Source organism: Rattus rattus, chromosome 4 (genome assembly GCF_011064425.1).
Source record: "Rattus rattus isolate New Zealand chromosome 4, Rrattus_CSIRO_v1, whole genome shotgun sequence".
Classification (NCBI taxonomy): domain Eukaryota; kingdom Metazoa; phylum Chordata; class Mammalia; order Rodentia; family Muridae; genus Rattus; species Rattus rattus.
In genome coordinates, this window is record NC_046157.1 from 9202972 (window position 1) to 9226680 (window position 23709).

General features: G+C 47.3%; 1 protein-coding gene across 1 annotated transcript in view; it reads left to right on the forward strand.

Moving 5' to 3' along the window:
• The window catches only part of Lpp (LIM domain containing preferred translocation partner in lipoma), a 597188-nt gene that overhangs the window by 25654 nt on the left and 547825 nt on the right, over positions 1–23709 (forward strand). The window contains exon 2 of the mRNA XM_032900039.1: positions 22940–23049. The gene's annotated coding sequence lies outside the window, so the exon portion shown is untranslated. The remainder of the gene's footprint in view (positions 1–22939; positions 23050–23709) is intronic.

A 23709-nucleotide genomic window follows, 5' to 3' on the forward strand; every position in this document is an offset into this window, starting at 1 on the left:
TTGTAGTCGCTAATCTGAAATTTGGTATTAATTGAATATGTGTATCTCCTTTCTTTTTACCCAAGGAGTCCTAAGATATTGTCTATAAATGGCCAGATAGAAAAATATATTAGACTTTCTAGGAAAATATATATTAGATTCTGTAGGGTAATATCATGTCTGTCTGTCTGTCTGTCTGTCTGTCGGCTCCATGCATCTATGTAGCCCTGGCTGTCCTAGAATGTGCTATGTAGACCAGGCTGGCCTCAGACTCTCAGAGATCTGCCTGTCTTTGCCTCCTCAGTTCTGGGATGAAATGAGCATGTGTCACCATGTCTTGGTCTTTCTTTTCAGTTCTTCTATAAATGTACTGTTCTTGGGGAATAGATCTATAAATGTCGTTTGTAGATCTTGTTCTTAAACACGGGGCTGTTCGCTTTGCTGTGAGTGGGGGCTGGGGATACTGCTCTCTTCTGTAGAATCTTGAGGGGTTCTTGAGAGAACTCCACTCAGGTGAAGTCAGGATTTTTGCTTGACTGTGCACTACAAAAGAATTTCAGGATGAGTCACTGTGAGGCAAAGTTAGATTTCATTAAGATATTTTAAACGTAGGTTCGAGCATGGGTGTTAACACACTCAAGTGTAAGTGCGGGCTTCTCAAGACAGCCATTTAAGCACCTCGGGAACAGCTGTACTATAAGCGATGGTTTCTAGGAGACCCTCTTTCTATCCTTTACCTTCCTCTTTTTTTCTCTTTCCTTCTCCACCCTCTCTGGTAAAGGAGATCATAGAGTGTTTCTCAAAGAACCTTGGGTAGGATTAAAACCTGAAAGCAAGGGTTACAAAGGTTGCACATGGGGGTCAAGGCTTGTCTTTTACTGAAAAGGGAGTTTATAGTCACACTCGGCTCCTAGAAAATACACAGTGAAAAGATGCTGTGGAAAGAGAAAGGCCAAGTTTGGCCATAAACGTTTAGGCCTTAAGCATGCTATTTTAGTATCTTGGAGACAGCTCTGCAGGAAGGAAGACTGTCCCTACACTGACAACCACCACAGCAGACTTTGTTAATTGTGCCGGGATTGTTGGCTTTTAACTGGCTAGAGGTTTCCACCTGCTTCTGATGAGCTCCTCTCGGTCTGTCTCTTGCCTCGGGGTCATTCTGTACCTACTGTTCTATAGTCTCTCTTTTGCAATTTAACTACGTCATCATGGCTCCTCGTGGTGCTTTTGTTTCATGCTGGCCGAATATAATGAATAGTTCCCTCCTGGGGTGGCACAGTATCCTGACCTCTGAAACAGACCTTCAAGCAACTCTTCCTGCGCTCACTGAGTTATCTCTTTCCCGTTAGCTCTGGTTTTCCAGCCTAGCATTTCCCTGAGCGAAGCTTAGAAGATGGCTAGCCAATCTGTGTAGGAAGGATGTCTCATGCTTCAGGTTTCCTCTGCCAAATGCTTGTGTTCGGTAGCTTGCTGCCAAGATCCAGTTCTCGGGAATAGCCTAGTGGACTAGCATTGTCTTGGACCTGTTAGAAATGCAGCCCCATACCAGCATCTGCAACTTAACCATGCCTCATCATGCCTCAGACGCTACATACGCACATGGTACTTGCAAAATAGCGCCCTGGGGCTCACCTCCTCTCTGTTGGGCATTTACTTATTTGCAGATATCCCTTCCCCATTCTTCCCAAGGCTAATCCAGGAATCCATTGGGAAGTCCTCACAGTTGGTCTCCCAAGTGGTGACTACTGTTTTCATCAGGATGGTGGCGGTGGTGTGACGATGCCGGAAGCTGTCAATTAATTTGAGGTGATATGTAAGGATCGGTAAAGCAGTTCTTAAATATCTCAACCAATTCTGACCCTGGTCCTCATTTCTGCTGAGCTGGCTAAAGGACCGTCGGTCTCAGTCAGTGTTCTGTTGTCCAGGTAAGAAGAGTGAAGCCGGAAGAGGCCGTTGCAACCCAAGGTCACAAGGGTTTGAAGAGCAAAGCTAGAACTAGATCAGGTGCCCCTGGCTACAGCACAGTGCGGAACACTGAAACTACTTGCTAACCTGCCCCGTTGGTGAGGCATAAGAGCCCTTGCCTTTAGTATTCCACGCCTGCTGTGTGAAAGTGCTGCAGCTAACCTGGCAGGCATGGCTGTGGAGGCTCGAGCCGTGCTGACTGAGGCAGCTGACCCAGATACTTGCTGTAGCGCCTGAGTCCTCCTCGGCCTTTGTGCAGTGGCAAACAGCACCGTGAATGGCAGGGGCAAGGGAAGCCATGTTCTCCCCACTGTTTCTCTGTGGCTCTGCTTGCTTCCGTGTCAGAGGTTTAAGTGGAAACCCCAGACAGTCTTCTGTTTCTGGTCTGCCATGCCTTAGTCAGGAGCAAAGAAAATGGGATATTGGCTGAGGCTCTCCATGAGCCATCCCGTGGAAGGGCTTGCGGATTTCACAGAGGCCAAGGGTGTGATTAGCACTTTGATTGCGTGGCAGGCCGGAATGGGGAACAGGAATAGAACTAATTACCATGATAGCTGCCATTTATTGAGTGCTCCCTCTGCCAGGCAGTCTGCCTGCATCATTTCCTTTAATCCTGTAATAGCCATGAGGGAGGGGATGGGGTGGCCAGGAACTTCCTCAGTGGTCAGCTGGGAGGTGAACTCAGCTCTGCTTGATTTCAGAGTCCGTGGTGCTCTGCTTCTCACCGCTTCTTAGCTGCCACTCCTGGGGATGTAACCAGGAGGCCCGTGGACATAGATTGAACTCGGAGAATGATGATGTGATAAGAGATGTCAGAAAATGCAGTACACTGGGTGAAGCCGTAAAAAATGCCGTTCATTAGAGGTATTCAAGCCTAGCCATGGTGGGAATGCAGGTATATCGTGGGTTTTAGCATGTGTTCTTTATTAGACTATCCATTCATGGATATTAGCTAACAATGTATAGGCTGAACATGGGTGAAACATAGAAGTATTTTGTTTACATGACCCTAGAAGCTGTGCTGTTAATGGTTTCTGTGATGCAGTGACGGCTTCTCAGGGTAGCAGAAATCAGAGCTTTAGCACAACAACACTTCCTGTTCAGGAAGGCAAGGTGAACATTCTCCCAATGAAAGATAATATAACTCTTCAGTGCCAGAGAACATTCAGAAAATTGTGTGTGTGTGTGATTATGTATGTGTATATTTGTGTATGTGTGTATGTATGTGCGTGTATGTGTGTTAGTATGTGTGCATGTTATATGTGAATGTGTGTACATGTGTGTTCATGAGTGCATGTGTGTTTGTATATATATGTGTATGTATATGTGTGTATGTATGTCTGAGTGTGATGTGTGTATGTGTGTGTATGTATGTGATTATGTATGTGTATATGTGTATGTATGCGTGTGTTAGTATGTGTGTACATGTGTGTTCATGAGTGCATGTGTGTTTGTATATATATGTGTATGTATATGTGTGTATGTATGTCTGAGTGTGATGTGTGTATGTGTGTGTGTGTATGTGATTATGTATGTTTATTTGTGTATGTGTGTATGTATGCGTGTGTTAATATGTGTGTACATGTGTGTTCATGAGTGCATATGTGTTTGTATATATATGTGTGTGTATGTGTATATGTCTGAGTGTGTGTGTTTGTATATATATGTGTGTGTATGTGTGAGTGTGTGTGTGTGTTTGTATATATATGTGTGTGTATATGTGTGTGTGTGTGTGTGTGTGTTCAATGAGGCGTTTATTATAATTATTTTTAGCACTGCTCATGCACTGGCTTTGAAGGTCGTGTGGCACTAGTTGAGGTTGTAGGATGGTGTCACTGAGTCAGATACTTAGTGTGCCATGGGAAGACCCTTGCCAGGTGAGTTTTCAGTTAACATGGCTTCTTCTCAGTTAACATGGCTCTGTTCAACCATCCTTGCTGATGGTGAAAGAAAAACACAGGCTTAGCCCTTTCTAATTCACGTTATTTGCAATGTGAGTCCTGTGGCAGAGCAATGAGGGCTGACTTCCAAGGAAGAGTAAGAGTTATCGTGAAGGAGAGCGTGGGTAGGGACGTCTGGGAGGGAACCATGTAGGTAAGGTGAAGACATCCAGATCCTGAGAAGCTTTAAGATGGAGTGGTGGCTGCTCAGCTGTGGGTGTCCCCAGGTACACAGGGGCGCAGATTGGGAACTGCTATGAGGGAAGTCTGTAAAAATGATGCTCTGAGCTCTGAGAAGGGCTTGCCCAAGGCCATCACCTTACTTTCACACTATTCTTGAAGGATACCTTCCTTTTCACTGCCTCACTTGCAGAGGGGAAAAGAGTTGGTGGGATGTTGAGTCAGAGAGGACTGCCTTGGAATCTATCAGTGTCTCATAGTCTTAACCTTGAGAAAGATGATTCTGTTCTCCGAGCTATAAAATGATGTATATACAGCTTACCCTCTAGGACACGGGCCACAGACCTGGGGAAACCATGAATCAGAAATCACGTTGAGGCCTCTGAAATAGCTCAGGTGCTAGGATGCTTGCTCTGCAAGCATAGCAACGTGGTTCTGTCCCCAGAGCTTCCACAAACAGAAAGTTCACGTGGTCTTGCACTGGTAAGATCAGCATTAGTGAGCATGTCACAGACAGCATGGCCTACTTGGTGAGTTCCAGGCCAGTGAGAAACCTTGTCTCAAACGTGTGTGCCACTTAGGAAAGTCCCTTGGCTTCAGAAACCTGGGAGAAGGAAGATGGTTCAGGAGTGGATGTCAGTCAGGCCTGTGGGTACCATGTCCTCTTTCAGGGTGCAGGCAGGCGCTGCCTGGAGCTGCAGATCCTTGAGACTTAGCACCTCAGGCCCGAATCTGCCTCCTGTAATTACATCCTTTCCAGGGAAGAGGAGTCCTTGTTGTCTGCCCTGAAGTTGCTAAATAAAGCTCCAACCTCAGGGCCCTGTGTGCTTCTGGGCCACAGCTCTGCAGTCTGTGCTGGCTGTTGGTTCCCGGCTCCCCTCAGGGATTCTTCACATTCTAAAGTTTTCGTTGGGGACACCTTTGTGTTTTGAAGCCAGCCAAGAGAGTTGAAGGGCGAAAAGTGTTTAAAACTATACAGGAAGATGACAAATTTGGGGAGCAGGGAGGAAGGGGGAAGTTTTAAATGAACATATGCACGGAACCCATTGTCACTGAGTAATCTCAAAAGATGACAGTGACATTTTGTTGCCATTTCCCCAGAGAGCATCCTGCCTTTCTTTCCTTTTTTTCTTTTAAATTGAACTCTCAATAATTTTGAAACATCGTTATTGTTAAATATATTTAACATAAATATTAAATATATCAAAACAACTATTTTAAAACATTTATTATTTCGTGTGTATGTGTGCATGTATATGTGTCTCTATGTGTGTGTGTCTGTGCGTGTGCATGTGTGTCTGTGTGTGTGTGCATGTGTGTCAGTGTGTTTGTGTGTGTGTGTGTGCATGTGTGTCAGAGTGTTTGTGTGTGTGTGCATGTGTGTCAGTGTGTGTTTGTGTGTGTGTGTGAGTGTTATTATGTTTGTGTGTTTGTGTGTGTGAGTGTTTGTGTGTCTGTATGTATCTGTGTGTGTCTGTGTGTTTGTGTGTGTGTGTCTGTGTGTGTGTGTGTGTGTGTGTGTGTGTGTGTGTGTGTGTGTGTGTGTGTGTGTCTGTGTGTGTGCCTGTGTGTGTCTGTGGGTGTGTGTGTGTGTGTGTGTGTGTGTCTGTGTGCATGTGTGTGTGTGTGTGTGTGTGTGTGTGTGTGTGTGTGTGTGTGTGTGTGTGTGTGTGTGTGTGTGTGTGTGTGTGTTGTGTGTGTGTGTGTGTGTGGTGTGTGTGTGTCTGTGTGTGTGTGGGTGTGCATGTGTGTGTGTGTTTGTGTGTGTGTGTGCATGTGTGTCTGTGTGTTTTGTGTGTCTGTGTGCATGTGTGTGTCTGTGTGCATGTGTGTGTGTGTGTGTGTGTGTGTGTGTGTGTGTTGTGCATACGGAGGTCAGAGGACAGCTTCGGGGAGTCAGTTCTCTCCTTTGATGTGCGTTTGGGATTCCTGCACAGTCTGTTAATCTTGGCATCAGTACGTCACCCCTTGAGCCTCTTGCCAACCCAAGCAATTGCTTTCACCTTGTTATACTTTTAGTCTCTGTCTATCTCTTCCTTTTCATTTTATGTTTTTTTGAGATGAGGTCTCTCTACATAGCCCTGGCTAACCTGGAACTCACTATGTAAACCAGGCTGACTGCAGGCAAGTTCACAGAGATCCACCTGCTTCTGCCTTGCAAGTGCTGGGATTGAAGGCGTGTGCCACCACCGCCCAGGTTGTCTTTGTCTGTAATGCCCATCGTTTAAAAATAAAAGCATAACCCAGAAGTATTTGTGGTAAGATAAGGACTTCTTGTGCTCTTTCTTCCCAGCACCCTCTCATTTCTAATAATCAACCACTTGCACCCAGTTTAAATTTTCTTGAGTTAACCATTGTTTCTGGGAAAATGTGTTTCTATCTTTATTCCCCGAGATTAGGATAAAATGTGCCTATTGGGTTTGATCTGTTACAGACAAGGATTAGGTTATGTATAGCCAGTTCGCATGGGCGTGTCCCTTTCCTTGCCCTTCGCTCTCAGGGTAGGCCGTGTTTGACCTGTTTCTTTCCCCTGTAAGCTTACGTCATCTGCAGAGTAGAGATCGCTGAGTCAGCCCTCACCCTGTCTTCACGGAGCCTTGGGCATTGCCTAGGACTTTCACCATCTAGTTCACCTTCGAACTTCTCAGGAACGACTTCACCTTATTGACCTGTTGTAACGAATTGTGTGCGCACCTGTATATAGTTTGCAACAACACCTAAGCCTTCTGGGCCCTGCCTGTGGCTTGCACTGAGGTGAAAACTGCATCATGGACATTATATCTAGGTGACAATGCTGCCTACTGGGGCAAGTGCATGTGCTATGGCCCCATCTCTGGCTCCTTTCCACGGTTCTGAGCATGACGTTAAGCCACTCACAGGGAGCTAAAATGTCCCTTATGTCAAAATCTAACTTTACTCTAGTTCTTAAAAATCACCCCAGGTTTTGGGTTTAATTCTGCAGTTCTGCAGGGAACCTTGGGGTTCCTGTGTTTGATTTTCCTCGTCGTTCCTAACTTCCTGTTCCACCCACCTATTCTCTTCTCTTGGACATTCTCTTCCTGTGGCACATTTGTGCCATGCTCTCTTAAGGAAGGAGACCCCCAGCCCCCATGGATTCTAATTTTCTCCTGCTGTGTGCCTCTTTTGGGGGGAGGTGTGCACAGATGTCTGCTCACTTCAGATCATGACGACGGCAGACCAAAGCAATAATTCCACCCAAAGCTAGATGGGCGAAGTGCGCAGTTTATTGATGGGACTTAAGTGTACCTGCTTCCCTCCCACTGCACCATGGGAACGCTCACAAAGGCTCATCCCTGGAGCTCCCTGCCAGCTTGTAGGCATCACTACCAGATTCTCCTATTCCCTGAGGATCGTTCTACTGTGTGTGTACCTCTTGTCAGTGGCCACCTGTATCTGCCTGTACTTTCTGAGATTTCAGAGCCTTGTAAGTTTTCCCTGAGTCTTGCAAGTCCTTAGTTTTCCTGAGTTTTAAGAGCTTCTGTCTTCCTCTCAGTAGGGAGTGTTTCAATTTGGAGAAAGTAGTGGTGTAACGGCTCCTTTTTCCATAGGGAGAAAAGCACCCAAAACAACCAGTGCACAGTGAGGTGCACACCGCACCATCTCCTTTGGTCTGAACACCATTACCTCAGTGTCTGGACTGTCACCGAGCAGCCTGCTAGCGATCTTGAGTTGTGTCATTCCTTTTTCAAAGGAAGATACACTAAAGTAGTGTTCGTCAACTTGTCCTTAAACCTGTTTTTATTAAGCAGCTTCATCTGCTCCTCACTTCTGATTACTTTACCTTACAGTTCTCATGGCGCTTATATTGGCCGTTCACCTGCCACACCCTGTGGTTGTGTGTGCCACTTCTTGTCTGTTGTTGGATAAGGGTTGTTGATCATCGAGCACACGGTTATGGACAGACATCACCTGCCTTCGTCTGGCTGGGAAGTAGGTCAGTGCTTGGCAGCACGCGGTTATGGACAGATATCTCCATGCAGAGAGCCTCTGTCTTTGCTTTGTTTCGTGAAGGTGCCATTACCCATTATGTCTGGGTGTCCTGCGATGGGTTTTAGTGGGCGAGGTGGCCTCTCTCGTTTAAGGAGTCTGCCTTTGAAAGGGGCAGTAGGATCTGGGAGAAAGACAGCATACCTTGGTGGCCTCAAGGAGATACATTATGACGTACCGTTCTTGGTGTTGCCCAGAAATTCATGCACCAGGAATTAGGCCCATAATATTCTCTTACCCTCAGTTTTGTGGTCAGTTGCATCACAACACTGACACCTCTCACTGGATCACCACTGGTAATTACTAGAATTCTTCCCCACTGACTTCCGGAAACATGAGATTCTTTCTTAAAAAGCAGAGGGGAATTCTCATCAGCACGTTGTTCTACACAGTTTAGAACTGCTTATGTACTTGCTGTAGCAGGAAGGGACTTAAGGAACGGCAGGCTATTAGAATAAATAGACTGCTATAAAGAAAGCTATAGACCCAGGAAGCATCATGTGTCCATACATGAAGGAGGAAGCATCATGTGTCCATACATGAAGGAGGCTTACTGTTCTGTTACGTTATGAAACGTCATCAGGCAACTTTCACAGTTTGGTTATCAAGATGTCTGAAAGAAATCGCTATAGAAAGGTGAGACTGTGTTAACTCATTAATGAACATTGAACACAGATCTAAGGCATATGCCCCATTGCACTACGGGAAAACTGAGCTTGGTGACTCACAGTCTAGTAATTCTAGATACGGGGCAATAATGCTATATTGGAGGTGATGATGAGAAGCACAGAGCTAAAGTATAATTGACTGTAAATGATGCGGTCACGGGAGGCAGGGCTAGGACGGGAGAGGTCCTCACTTAGGGTTAGTAGTGAGGAGCAGAGCCAGCCCTGGACTTCATGGGTCTCTGTTTCCATTCCCTCTTCCCGCACCATCTCTTCCGGTGTTCAGATGGGCGCAGCTCACTTTCTCCATGAAGTTGGAAATTAGGAAATGCTTCATTAATGGAGAAGGGTGGCCATCAGAGACACGAGGGGTAGCTTCCTAGGTAGAGGAAGTGGCCGGGCTCCTCCTTCATTGCAATGGTTTTTAGTCTTTGGGAAATTCGAGGTTTTCTTTGATGAAGGCACCTGTACTTTCCGGACCACCCACCTGCTATCTGTGAAGTAAGAGGGTGGGTGACATTGGGTAGGCTGCCAATGACTCCTCTGCTCTGATTTGTACAGCGTTGTGGCTCTGCATTATGTCCCACGTCCACGATAACCTGGAGGTAAAAAGTAAGCAAAAGAGACCGAGCTGAGTCAGGAACAGCATCACCTGCCTTCGTCTGGCTGGGAAGTAGGTCAGCGCTTGGCAGACATGAGACTGTGGTTAGCTCCAGCCGAGAGCTCTGCCCTCTGTAGACACCTGCCTCAGAAAGGCAGGCGGGAGCGAGTGACAATGGGAAGAGGAGAAGGGCAAACTTGTGGCTTTAGGTGCTGTAGGCAGGGAGTGGAGACTGATGGAAGGGGATGCTGGGGCCTTGATAGAGAAAGGGAGAGGCAGATCTGCGTCAAGGAACGCGCTTGTGTGGACTGTGGGTTCTTGCAATTTTGCTTCTCTCGATGGCAGTGGGGCCCTGGATGTTAAAGAGAATGAGGCCTTGACAGCAGAGATCTGGTTATTTGTGGTTCCCTGACTGGTAACGGAGGAGGGGGTTGCTGTTGGCTTGATATGATTGATGTGCTCTATTCTAGCTGCTGGGCAGAATGCGGGCGGGCAGAGCCCGGAGCGTCACAGGGCTCCAAGTTTGTGGGTAGTGATAGAGAGGAACCAGGGAAAGAAACACATATGTCGGTTCTAGTGAGCATCCTAAGCAAGGGGAGGCAGCAGTTGTAGGAGCCAGGTGTGGTAGCAGCATGCTGGGTCTTCACCTTCTGCTCCGAGGCAGTGCATGGAGATGCACCAGGCTGCGGGAGCCAAGGAGCTCAGTGCTGAGATGCTAGGGGTTACAGTTTATCCTGAACCATAAAATGCTCCAATGTGTGGCCTGAGCAGGTCACCTCCCTGTCATATTTACATCACAGTAAGATGGAGGTGGAGTGGCTCGGTGTAACCACTTAAAAAGCAACCTTCGCTTATCCACGCACAAAGCAATGTTTTCTCAACAGCTTTGGTTCCTTTTCAGAGGGAGATTTTTATATTTATTTATTTATGGCCTTCTGTGTGCTTGGAGGAAACAACTGTTTCCGTTGGTTGTTGTTTTCTTATTCCTGGAATGAGGTCCAGAAGGAAGATCCTTGTTGCCGGTCTGGAGAGAGTCTAGATTTGATTAGTGGTGACAGAGGACCTTCGGAAGTGTTAAGCTGAGGGCCAGCTTTCCGATTGTAGCTTTGAAAGGAGGCGAGGATAGGTTAGAGGGACCCTGGTCCATGTCAGGCAGTGAACTGCATAACTGGGAGAGCCTGGAGTCAGACTGGGTATTGCTGTCACGGTTGTATGCATGGGGCAGTTGGCGAGCACACCTTTTTTGCAGGCTTCTGATGTGCCAGGCTGTTGCTGAGCAAGAAGGCACTGGAGGTGCAGGAGGCACAGGAGGCCCTGAATCAGCTTAGCATCTGCAGAGTTGAGCGCTCTGTATGCTGGGAGGTGCGCACTCTGCCTGAAGAGCATTCCTCCCACAGTTACTCTACACTCGCTTTAGTAGATACACTATCCTCACAGACAGTGGTGGCGCTGCCTGTGTGTCATCCTCTGTGCCGGTTATTACCAGTCCTGCCAAGGGGCACCTTGCTGGTGTGTCTCTGGGGTCAACGGGGTCCTAAGGAAGCGGCTGGCACAGTTAGGGTGGTGTTAGCATACCTGGCGGTGACAAAATGGAAGTTTCTCCTTTTGCAGCCAGTGTGTAAGGAAATGTGTTCGTGTTTCAGAAGCGAGTGTTGCCGTGTGTCTGTGCCGGGCTGTCTTCATTCTCGGTGCTTTCTGTCTCACATTGTCATCAGTATGATAGTTGATGTGAGGTACAGAAAGAGGCATGATTGTGAAGGTTTCATGGGGTTGGTGATGCTCTAAGACTAGGAGTTTGTTACATTTGGGAGGAAGAGAGATCAGTCCAGAAACACGAGTGGAGCTGTGGCTGACGGTGGAGCTCAGGTAATTTTGAGCGTCGTAGTGTGCACCGGTAGAGCATCGGTGAGAGCACCAAATCCATTAATCCTCTCATAGGATTCGGAAAATGTAGAGAGGCCCGACACAGTGGCCTTTATCTTTATTTTAAATACGTCAGGTGTCAGGAAGTCCGTAAGTGTTGTAGCCAATCTTTCATCCTTTATACGTCTTGCGGTAGGAGCTCAGAACTCGCCATGTTTGAGTGACTTCCATGAAGGCACATAACGTGAAGACACAGTGTTTGAGCTCATGCTTGTCTGACTGTGAAGCCTTGAGTGTTCTGTACCTAATGCCACTTCACTTTCTTTTCCCATCACTGCGCATGCCGTCCGGGAGAAACAAATCTTCACCTTGCACCACAGCAACTGTGCTAATAAGAACTGGAGGTGTCCTTACCCTTCTTTAGAAAATGGGGTCGAAGTTCTTGCTCCAAGCACTGGCAATGATCAGGGAAGAAGGGGCCTCAGTTCCAGGGCTTGCCAGGTGTTTTCTGCAAGGCTGTTCTCAAGAGTGCGGATAGTTCGGTGTGCCTGTCCCCTCTGCTGCTTAGCCTCGAGTTTCACTCTGAGATAACATCCTGATGACGGCAGAGGGATGTGCTAATCAAACGGATGGTGGGTGTTTCTGGTTTGTAACAGGGCTCTTGGCATACGTCAGTGGTATGGTTCCTGTTAAAGAGTTAGCTTTTCCTACAACTTCCTTATAGGGAGATGGTACCGTTCCTGTGTCGTCCACATTCGATATCGTTTGCCTTATATTGTTAGGCGGGAGCAGCATAATTCTGTAAATGGACAGAAGCAGATGGTCTGCACGTGGTCCCTAGCTCTGCCACTGCCTTGTGCGCTGTCTACTTTTGCCTCAGTTTTCCCACCTATAGAGTGGGCATGGTAGTAAAGGTAGCTGCTCCCCAGGGTTGTGGGGAAGGCAAGATCAACTGGTATTTCTGACGTATGTAGGAAACTACTGGGCGTACAGTGAATACTGTGTATGTGTTAAACAACAGAGTTTCATGGACAAGCCCTGCCTTCTGCAAAGAGGGTGTGTGTGTGTGTGTGAGTGTGTGTGTTGGCTCATACGTGCCCAGTACCCTACATTATCAGGCCTTAAGGCTTGAATGGTAGTGGTAGAGTATGGAAGGAAAGCTTTATGGTCAAGACTGTTGCTGGTGACTCGGGTCAGTACAGTTAGCCTGTCAGTCATCTTGGCTTAGTCTCCACCATGTGACTTGGCCTCTGAGAAGTTCTCATTTCGGCGTCAGAGCTTTTCTGGCCCCCATACTGCTTCGGTGTGTCATACTTAGCGTGCAGTCAGATGAAAACAAATGGTGACTTTCTGCGCACCACTTGCACGCATGTAGACGAGGGCATTGCGTCCCTGGAACTGGAGATTCAGGCAGTTGTGAGCTGCCTTGTGGGTGCTGGGAACTGACCTTAGGTCTTCTGCAAGAGCTGTATGCACTGTTAACTTCCGAGTCTCATCTGCAGTGCTCTATGGTGCATATTTATGATAGGGAAGTACTTCTGTCTTTTCATCATGGCGGGGCACGTCTGTGTTTTCACATGAGCCTTCCAGTGAGCCTATAGGACATGCTCAGTGGAGTTTTAGGACGGCTTTATGGTAAGGACAGGTGAGACTCACTGGGAAATACCTGTGTGAACATTAGTTCCTCTGACTAGTCTGTGACAGAGTGTTTTACCGCTCTTCTATTTCCCCCGAAGAGATTGACAACATTTGTGACTTTTAAAAGAAGAATAAGGGGATGGGAATTATGCTGCTAATGCTACATTAAGTTATATCAACGCTTTATTCTTAATATAGCCTGACTCATACTTAAAGTATAGTTGATTGAGGTAAGAAACCTGGTGAAAAGTTCCTGAATTTCTCAATGAAATGACAACATGGCTCATCCATTTGTTCTTCCACTCATCCATGTATCGATGTACTTCTTCATGTTTCTAAAAATGTACAGGAACTGTACATCCATGCTAGATCATAATGACATGGCAGTGGAGAATGCAAAATGTGGATGCCTCAAATTGGCATGTGCCGTCAATGCAAAACTCTCATCGGTTTTCAAAAGCTTATTAGCACACACAAGATATAAAATATCTTTCAGATAAATTTTGTTTTGGTTACTTTGAAATGGTATGTGGGTATGTTGTCTGTACTAAATGAAATATGCTAATAAAATTAATTTCTTTACTTTTGAAAAATGTGACTGGCCAGGAAGCACACAGTGATGTTTGTGGGGTACACTGTGCCCTGAGGACAAGGCTAGTCTAAAAGTCTGGTCTCTGAGCTTGGGCTACCCCTCCTTTCTTTTTGTCCTAACCTGTTTCAGTCCAGAGAGAGGTGCCCCACTCCACTGTGTGAAACCAACTCTAGCACTTGCCAGCATAGTTTTTCCTGGCCTTTGTGTTACTCTTATCCTTCCTAGCCTGGCCTCATTAGCTTTTCTTCAAGATGTCCATGGTGGCTTCTGTCCTTCTCATGTGCCACAGGCGTGGGGCTTCAGAACTTTGTCTTGGGTTGACTTCGTATCTGTGTTCCTGCCGGGTGCTTGAGGTTTTCTGGTTTGGATCTCGTGAGCTGTAGGCCCAAGTATGACTTCTGAGCTGAAGTCCCATGTGTGACATCACTGCCTCTTGGATGTTCTATTTGGAAATCGTTAAAGAGACTCAGCATGCCATTGTCACTGTGGAAAGCAAGTCATCATCTAGCTGCTGAGCCACTCGAGCCTGAGCACGGGGGCTGCAGGATGCTGCTTCCCCTTCCCTGTCTTCAGATTGTAGTGTCAGCTGTGCTGGCTGCCACTCCACACCCCTTCCTGTCCTCCTTCAGGGCCCCTCCCGAGTCCAGCCTTTCTCTTAGCGTTCTCAGCCGGCCTTCTTTCCCCTTCCTCCCCTTTTTGACTGTGTTCTCTATTCCTCTAGAGCGAAGCTGAGACTCAGAAACATGCTCACGTTATCTTTTTCAGTTTCTCCAATTTCTTCATCCAGGGTAAAATCCCAAATGGTTTGCATCTGTCGAAGGGAGAGTGGGCAGGAGGCAGCCATAGCTGCAGGCGTGTGTGTACCTGGATTGTCTCTTTATTGTCTGTAGCCTTCTATGACTTGACTCTGCCGTTTTCTTCCCCGAAACATTGCCCCCACTGCCTGCTCTGTCCAGGGCAGCTGGGCCTTCAGTTCAGGACTTCGCTCTCCCTGACCTTGGTCATCTCTACTTCCTCCAGTTTAGGCTGTGGTTGAACTTGGCTGCCTTTCCTCGAGGGCAAGGGTCATTCTTTTCATTTCTGTATCTTTAGGTCCACATTAGTCATTTGTTGAACGAGTAAGAGCTCAAGGACAAAGGGTACAGTACAGGTGCGGTGCTGTGGGATTAGTGGGAATTCTTGTCAGGTTGCAGCGTGAATGGGGAGGGTCCTGGGAGAGGTGAGCCTTGAGCTTGGCTGGGGTGAGAGGGTACAGAGAGAGTCTGGTGCCATCTAGTCCACTGCGCTGTGTTCTGGAGGGTACGAAGGTACTGCAGAGGCCCGTCTTCCGGCCAACACTGTCCTCTCCGTAGGACCTAAGGATAGTCACCTTAGGGGTCTATTTGGGCAAGTGCCCGCTCGCTCTCTGCCTGCGAGCTGGGTTATACAACAGGAGGCTTTGTCAGCACACAGCTGGCCTAGCAGGCAGCCGCTCCAGTCCTTGCTGTGAGCTGCCTTGGAGGAAAGAAGGCTGGAGTGGCTGCTTGCGTTTGTCTTCAGTTGTCCTGTGGAGCCGCGCTTTTGGATAGCAGAGAGGTGACCTCAGCAGCCAGAGACAGGAAACAGCCAAGTGAGTCATCGCAGTCCCTAATGAGGTGCATGAGGGACCCCTTCCTGAGAGCGAGGGTCAGGTGAGGTCGTGCTTTGCCTGGGGTGAGTTTTGCCTTAGGGCTCCGGTTGGCACTGGAGCAGAGCTGAGCTAATTTTACCCACAGGAGCTGACTGCGCTGAAAAGCAGGGCTTCTGACATTGGCCTTATCATCTTGCTATGCCCAGAGGTACAGCCCTGGTATGTCTGGACTGCTTTCACTGTTCAAGTTCGAAGCATTTTCCCATTAAGTGTGCCTGTGTGGGAGCAGAATGGGAAGGGCTTTGGATTGGGTAGAAGGCTGGGAAGGTGGGTCCTGCCTCTGCCCGTACAACAGGTACCCGGCTCTGGGCAAAGCACACCATGGAATGAGTCTCGGGTTGCTCCTGCACTGACACACTCGGTGACATGACCGAGTGGTGGCTGCTTTATTTGTGTTGGTTCTGTGAGGGAAGTGTCATTTCTGTCCCTGTTCTGCATATGAAGAAACATATGCACAAAGAGCTCAGGGCACCAGCAGGTCCTGACAGGGCTGGGAATTGAACTCTGCCAGAGATTCCAGGGTGCACTGGGAACTTGCAGTTTTGAAGCTCTAGGAGGTTTTGCTTACTTTTTAGCCGGGACTGAGTGTTTTTGACCTGTGCCATGTCTGAGGCCTTGAGTCCCATGCCGAGCAGGAAGGCGATGGCGCTGTACTGGGGACGTGATCACACTAGCAAGTGGCCGAGATGGCTGCATTTTAGTGTCCGAGACTGCAGGATCTAGGGGAGTGCCCTTGGTCGCTCTCTCAGTTCATCCTCATAAGCCCTTCAGCAGTTAGCCTTCCTAATCATGCCCAGCCATCTTCCAGATGAGAAAACAGAGGCTTGGAGAGGCCATATTCCTCAGTGCACTTCCTAGGCAGATGGAGAGTTGGGCAAGGCTGCTTGGTCTGGTCCCGTTTGCTTTTCAATTCCTCCATTAATTCCGCTGTGTCCCAGGGCTGCAGTAACAGATAGAACTCACACCTCATTTCCGATCACGTGGAGGAGCCAGTGTCCATAGAAGATCATCTCTGGACATCATCAGTGTAGGAAGGCGGGTCTGAACGGTCAGAGCAGGGGCTGGTGAAGCTGAAAAAATAGTCAGGCCTGCGAACCCGGGACATAGGACAATCACGTGTGCTCATGAGTTTTCTGGGTCAAGAATTTAGGCAGGACAAAGGAGGAGGAGGGCATTTTACTACATGGAGCCTTTCTTCACAAGGCCTTGTGGCCTTGGCTGGAAGAATTAAAGGTTGGGTTCACTAGAGGCATGCAATGCTGACAAGTCACAGGGCAGGATGCCCGAATATGTGTGTCCATGTTAGAATTTCTTCACAGCATGCATTTAGTTTGATGGCCTTGAAAGGAAGGTTGAAGGAAAGGAGTAAAGGGCAGGCATGTGAGAAGGAGGGAGGGATGATGGGAGGAAGAGTAGGGGGAGGGAGGGAGGGAGGGCGGACACTGACCAACATGCTGACAAACCAGTAGTGGTTAATCAGAAGCTGTATTACTCTTCTCCATCAGTTGGAGCAGACTCAAACTCAACCAAGTTTTAGGGGAGGTGACTTTGATCCTGCTGCAGTAAGAGATGGACAAATGGCTGGGGTCATCGTTCAAAGCACCGCATGGGAGTCTCCTTTCAGCTAAGATGGGAGAAAGGAGCAAACGTTTCTCAAGTCCTGTGCATGGGGCTGTGCGAGGCTGGGTAGTCCAGGAGTGTGGCAAGCAAGCCGGCGAGGTGTGAATCTGGAGAACGGTCCAAGCCAGAACCTTTAAGGAAAAGGTCAATAATTATGCCATAAGCCTGCTTTGGTTGTGTGGCTTGGTGTTTACATTGACCGACCATAGGCTTGTTTTTGTAATTGTGACTAGATTATTATACCTATCCCATCCGTTCGAGAGTCCTAGATCTATTGGCTTACTGCAATAAAGTGAGGTATTTTTGCCTGTGCAGCGGAACTGTCTTAGGACATAGTGTGGGACACGTGAGATACAGAGACCGGATGGTCCAATCAAGGAACCAGCTGTTTCGTTTTTTTCCTTCCCGTATCTATTAGAAATGACACTTGGGGAAGCATTCTGCATAGGTTAAGTGGAAGGAATTAATTCAGAGCAAGAGGTGCTAACAGGATTGTTGGAAAGATGCGAACAGTGGAGTCAGAGGTGGAATCTGGAGCTGTGGGGGTTTCTGAACTGACCTAGGGACAGCGGATGTGCGATTGATTAGGAAGCCACTGTTGAGGTGCCTGGAACTTGGCTGTCCCGCTGTCCCTGTGGCTTGTGACTGGCGGTGACATTGCCCATGCAGAGGCTGTTTGACTCCTCCATTGCATGTTGCCATTTGTGGGTGGAAAGAGCCGCAGGGAGGTGGACTCACTCTCCCTTCACTGTGTCACTCACACAGGAGCCTCTCAGTGACGGAGCCTCATTGCTGAGTTTTGAGAGAGTGGCAGAAGTGCCATGTGCGGCAGGATGTTCTGTAGTGCTGCAAGGTACCTCAGGGCAGGAAAATGGCCCCTTAGCCAATAGAGGGATGTGTGTGCCCCTAACTCGTTCATTTAGGGATCTCAAGAGTTATTATTCTGAAATGCTTAATGTTTATAAGTCATCTCAATACCATAGTGAAATAATTAGGTATAATATCTGCTATTTAAGTTTATTTATATAACTTAATATGCTTAATGTCCCCAAAGAACAGGCTGTTTACCTACATTCAGTTTCCTGATTGCGTCTTCCTTAGTTTTGACGAGAGTGGTTTACTTGTGATGTTCCAGTTCATTTTTAATCTCTCTGTGCCCTCGCACAGGTGTGTGTATATATATATATATATCATAATTTGTTTTCAGGCTTTTAATAAACACTTACTAGAAACCTGACCATGAACCTTGGCACTGTGTATAGTGATTAAGCCTGGATTCTTCCTTTGGGAGCCCATATTGGGAAGGAGAATAAATCAAATGCGTAGTAAGAGTAGTCCAAGGAAGATCATGGTTGATGTTCAACATAGGAAGTTGTCAAATTCAGGGAAGAGGATTGTTCGAAAGGGCTAGGATGAAGGTATGCTACAGACCACTGAGTCTGGGCTGGATGCAGTACCATCTCTTTAAGGGGATTTGAAGATGCAGGAGTGTTTTGTTGTCTTAGTCCCCAGAGGGTGGGTCACCATTGGTAATTAGAGGGCATGGCCAACCGTGCTAGATGCCCTTAAATACAGGAGACCCAGTAAATAAACAACGTACTTTCTCCCACTCCTGCTGAGAATTTCTAGAGTTCATTGAGGGGTGTGCAGAACTCAGTGTTGGGTTGGAGACTGCAGCAATGGAAGGTAGAGTATAAGCCAAGACTCTACTCTAAAGAATGTGCATTGGATGGCAGTGGGGTCTGCTTACCATGGGAACAGAAGGTTGAGGATGGGTTGCCTTGAGGAACCACATCACCTAAGGTAGTTGAATGGTGTCCTCGAGAGTACAAACCTACCCCTTCACTTACCATGGACTTCATGGATATCAGCAGTGGTTTTTCATGACTGCCCCAGACAACTGATTTACAGAACTTGGCTTAAGTGATGCCTGGCTTTTGCCAGGTCTAGGATCCCATAGTTCTGGGAGAACCAGGCAGTCAATATTAGCTCTTTCTAGAATAGACAGGGGTTGTGCTGGCCTGCAACGTCATTACTGCCTCCACAGCTAAACAAGTATGTGGTGGCCAGGCGGCAGCAGTAGGTGCCTCCGCTAACCAGAGAAGCAGATCTTCCAATGTCCTCCAGGGGAGCGCTCTGTTTGCTCTTCTCCCTTGTGGACTATCCAAGTCATGAAGCATGCCAGGTGCATGCTGTCCCTTTGTATTACTGCATCTCCAGTTGGCTATTAATTGCCAGTCAAGCCAGCGATTTGCTGACAGTAAGCATGTACCGTGACTGTGACTGCATTTGTTCTTGGGGAGTGACTAGCTGGCTTGTGAAGATGGCTGTTGTGTGTGTGGTGATCTCTGTGGTTGGCTTTTTTTTTTTTTTTTTTTTTCATAGCTTTACATAGTTTTCTGACATTCTGGTTAGGTCTTCCATGACTCTGAAGGTTGGGCAGGGATGGAACTGAATGAGTGTGGGGCGTGTGCGTGTGCGTGTGCGTGTGCGTGTGCGTGTGCGTGTGCGTGTGTGTGTGTGTGTGTGTGTGTGTGGTGGGGGGGGTGCCTGGTTTCATTTCTGATGACAGGCTTTCAGGGTGATGTGGAAAAGGCACTCCGATGTACGGGTTGATTTTTATGGATAAAGAAACTGTGTTTCAAAGAATGGAAGTGACTTGCCTAGGGTCCCAGGTGAGCTGGCTTTGGACCCCTCCCCTGAAGTGCCCCCCTTGATTGTAGGACTTTGATTGCATCCTGGTATGGGGGAGGGAGTTCAGTGTGCATGCTGTGGAGTCAAAATGTGGTATGTGACTTCTGGCCCAAATACGTGTTAGAGGGATTTGTCAGATGGGCACCATGATCTTGTCTGTCAGGAGACATTTCAACAAGGGAGGCATGGGAAGAACTCTGTCACCACCAAGAATTACAGAAGCATTGCTGTTGGGACTTGGATGTTTATGGATAGGTAATTGGTGGGACCATCTTTGGTGAAACAGTGAACAATTCTGGCCACACGTTTCAGTCACAGACCATTCCTAAGGGGTCACTAGTGCACCGTCCAGGGAGGAGCTCAAGCATGTGCATTCTCTGTTCTGTAGAGCGTGTGGGTGAAAGGTGGGTTCTGGTTGTTCTTGCCTCATCTGTGCAGTGCACACCAAGCCTCTGGAGGTCAGAGGACAGCCAGGACCTCTTAGTCCCTTAGCTGTTGTCTGGTTGCTGGTGTGAATATGGAACGACTAGTTCTTTCCCTCTTGCCATGGTCTGAAACAGTAGTTTTTCTCAAACCCGTCCTCTCTGCATCCTTGACCATCTTGGCTATTTAAGGCCCCGAGTTTCATTCTGAAGGCAAACTTTAAGATAAGCTATTCAGAGAATTTGGGACTTAACGTGTTTCTCAAACTAAAACAAAGAAACAGACAACCAACAACAACAACAACAACAACAACAACAACAACAACAACGACAAACCCTAAAACAAAGACCAAGTACCTCTGAGAATTTTATACAGGCATACAATGAAAGATCATGTATAAAGATCTGCTCCCCATTTACTTCTGCCATCTCTCTTTGTACCCCCAAATACTTTCCTGTGATAATCCACAAAGTCCAATTAGTGACACGTAGGTGGGTGGGGCCACCTACTGCAGCCTTGGCAACCTCGGAAATGGTCATGCCCTCCAGCATTACATTTCCTGGCTTTCTTATTCTTCGCTACGGCCTGGGTGTTTGTTTGGGTTGAACATGTCCACAAGTTTACAAAGGTGTGAGGCTATCTGCTCTTTGTTTATGGACCTAGATACAACTAATTGGTAATCATACTGTAGCCTATATTGTTAACTAACTTATTAAGGTAACTCATTGTCATAAAGGCCATTTGAGGTGGATGGTGTCTCTTTTACAGGTGAGAAAACAAGTTTAGAGAAGTAAAAGGCCATCAGGACTCTTTTAAAGTATACTTTTATTTGAAACTGAACTATAATGCTTCCCACTCCTCTTTTCTCTTTCTAGTCCCTCTCTGTTACCCTCCCTCAAACGTCCCCCCTTCGCAAGTTGATAGTCTCTTATGCTTTCTTTACTACTGTTGCATATGTTCATATATATGTGTGTATGGATATTTGCATATATATGCACACACATGTTCATATATATATTCATATATACAAATTCAATATATTATATATAATATATCTATTATATATATACATGCATACATCCATACTTAGATACACACACAACCTGCTGGATCTGTTTTTGTTGGTGATGTGTATATGATTCCAAAGCTGGCAATGTAAATGGGCGTGTTACTGTCTACTAGAGTATTTCACAGGGACCCATCTCTAGGAAAAACAGTACAGCCAGCTCATCCCGGCTGGGAGAACATAGGATTCTTTTTTGCCGTTGTTATTTTTGAGGTCTCTCTGTGTAGCCCTGGATGTCCTGGAACTTGCTCTGTAGACCAGAATGTTCTGGAACTCTAGTCTTCCTGCCTCTGCCTCCGGAGTACTGGGAAAGACTTGCACTGCCATGCCCAGTGAACATGGGATTCTTACCCAGCTTTTCTAATTTGAGATTCCTTTGTCCTGTGCTGTGATCTCCATGGTATACTGCCTCTCACACAGGTAGTAACATGAGCTGTTAATAAGACATACATCTCAGACCCTTGAAGTTGCAGGCATCATGAGTGATTTAGAGGGTCTTAAAGAACTCAGGACTGGTAGTTTGCAAGCTTTGGAAGGTCCAGTGTGGTCTTAGAGTTGGGGTGCCGGTGCCACCAAAGTGAGAAGTAGAGGGGGAGGGAGGCTTGAAGCCTGCTGGTCGCTCTGATCTCCCTCACTTTAGAAGCCAAACATTGCATAGTTTTCACTTAAAGGAGAAAGAGTGCTGAGAGATGAAAGGTTGAAAATCACCATGGTAGCTGCACACCTCTTCATGAAGGCAAAGCTCAAAGTGGTTTAGCATAGCTGCAAGCTGCAAGCGTCTCTCTGAACTCACATTCCCGTCTTAGTGGGATGCGGTTGTTTCCTTTTTCAAGCAAGCATTTGATCTGCAGAGCTCCCTTTGAGCCTTGGGAACAGCAGCTGGAGGTGCAGGGTCGTTCAGCCCAGAGTGGCTACAGAGCCCTCCAGCTGCCTGGAGCACAGCAACCTTGAACTGTGTCTGTCACTCTGGCTACATCTTCTCTTTTCACCCTGGCCATCTTGCTTTGACTGGCTTAATTTCTGTCTAGGAAAAAAAAAATGTTATCCTGACCCAGCCTTGCCTGTCTAAACACACATAGCTGTTGAGTGTTCAGTGTGTGGAAGGCACCTGGCGACAGGACTGTTCCTGTCAAGTCCTTTGGGAGGTGGTTATGCCACATATGGCTATGTGCATGTTAGTTATGGGGAGCACATTTCAGCCTGTAGAAGTGACGTGGCTAGAATGTGGCGGTGGGGGGAGGGAGTTAGGGTGCTTTTGGGATTGCAAGGTGAAGAGTTTGTACTGTGAACAGCCCCGTTTGTTGGCTTCTTACTCCTAGCCTCTCTGGGATTTAATTATGTCTTCGTCATTAACTTCCTCTATCATATGGGACAAGAGTGTCTAGCTCATGGGGTTATCCCTGCTATTAGATAATACACCACACACACACACACACCTGTGTACATGTAAAACTGCAGTACAGTTGCTAATGTGAAGTAAGTCTTTATCACAGCATAGCTGTTACTCTTAGTATCCAGCAGTGAGGAGCAAAAGAGCAAAGAATTTTTAAAAAACTTATCGATGGTGTGATCAGAGTTTTGCTCACATGAAACAAAAGCAAACCAAGTAAAACCTCACTTTTTAAGCTCCGAACAGTTAGCGTTCGTCACTGCTCTGAGATGTCTTTACTTCTGTCCACTGCTTTAGACACCCTCACTCGTGCCCTGTATGTCCTGTAGACTGACTCCAGTTGACTGCTGTTCCCTCGTGTGTCTTCTCGCTTTCTACGCTGAAATCTTTTCTTCTGCTATTTCCTCCCTACCTTCATGGCTGTTGTCTGCTGTAACTGCCTTTAATACCTAGCCCCAAGTCTAACCCAGCCACTGGGAGGGAAGCAAGGAGTCTTAGCCCAACCTTCACTGTGACTTCTTTCTGACAGGGGGAAGCCAGCCAGAAAATAATCAGCATTGATCTGCTTTCTCGTAAGCATGGGGATGCATTTCTGGGGACTTTATGGCCCCTCCGTAAATGACAATGAGTACCTGATTCTTTGCAGGACCTGAAGAGAATCCTGTCAGCTAGAGTGTCTGAAGAGGCTGGAACGTAGGCCACACCCCCAGAGCTGCTCAGGACTCCTCTTGAGGGTGGTGTCCAGCAGGAAGGCTGGTATGTAAAGGGACCCGATGTCTTGGTTCGCCCTGCTGCTGACTGCAAGCCGTCTCTGGTGACAGAGTCCATGTGGAGCCTCTGGGAGCTGGTCTGGAAGGGTTAACTGGTTGGAGCGCCTTATCCTTTTTGTATCTGCGATTTGTATCTTGAGCCCTTGATTAATTCATGCTTGGACACTTCCTCCGTGCTCTTCGGTACATAGTTCCTTACTGTACATTTATTTCCCCACGGGCTTGTTGCAGTGAGATTGGAGCCCGTGTTTCTAACAACTACTCCAAGGAAAACACCGAAGGCCACGTTTCCGGAAACGAGAGTCTCAGGGGTCTTCCAGACATCCATGTCTATTACCTCCTTCTTGCCCAGAGTTTGCTTTTAGCTGAGAAGGGAGATTTTGTCTTGAGCTGCCCTGTAAGACATATGTGACTCGGAATTTGAGACCCTGACAGCACGCGGCTGAGCTTGGAGCTGCCACTGTGAGCAGCGTATAGACCTAACCTGTGAGGCAGGAGCTCTTCCTCCCTTAATTCCCGGGGCCTTTGTCTTTGTCTTGTGAATGACCTCTCTGCTCTGTGTATTTGTAATGGAATGCACAGCCATTTGCAAGTAATCACGCAGTAATCCCTCACACTTTCAGAAGGCCTTACTCTTTTCCAGAGG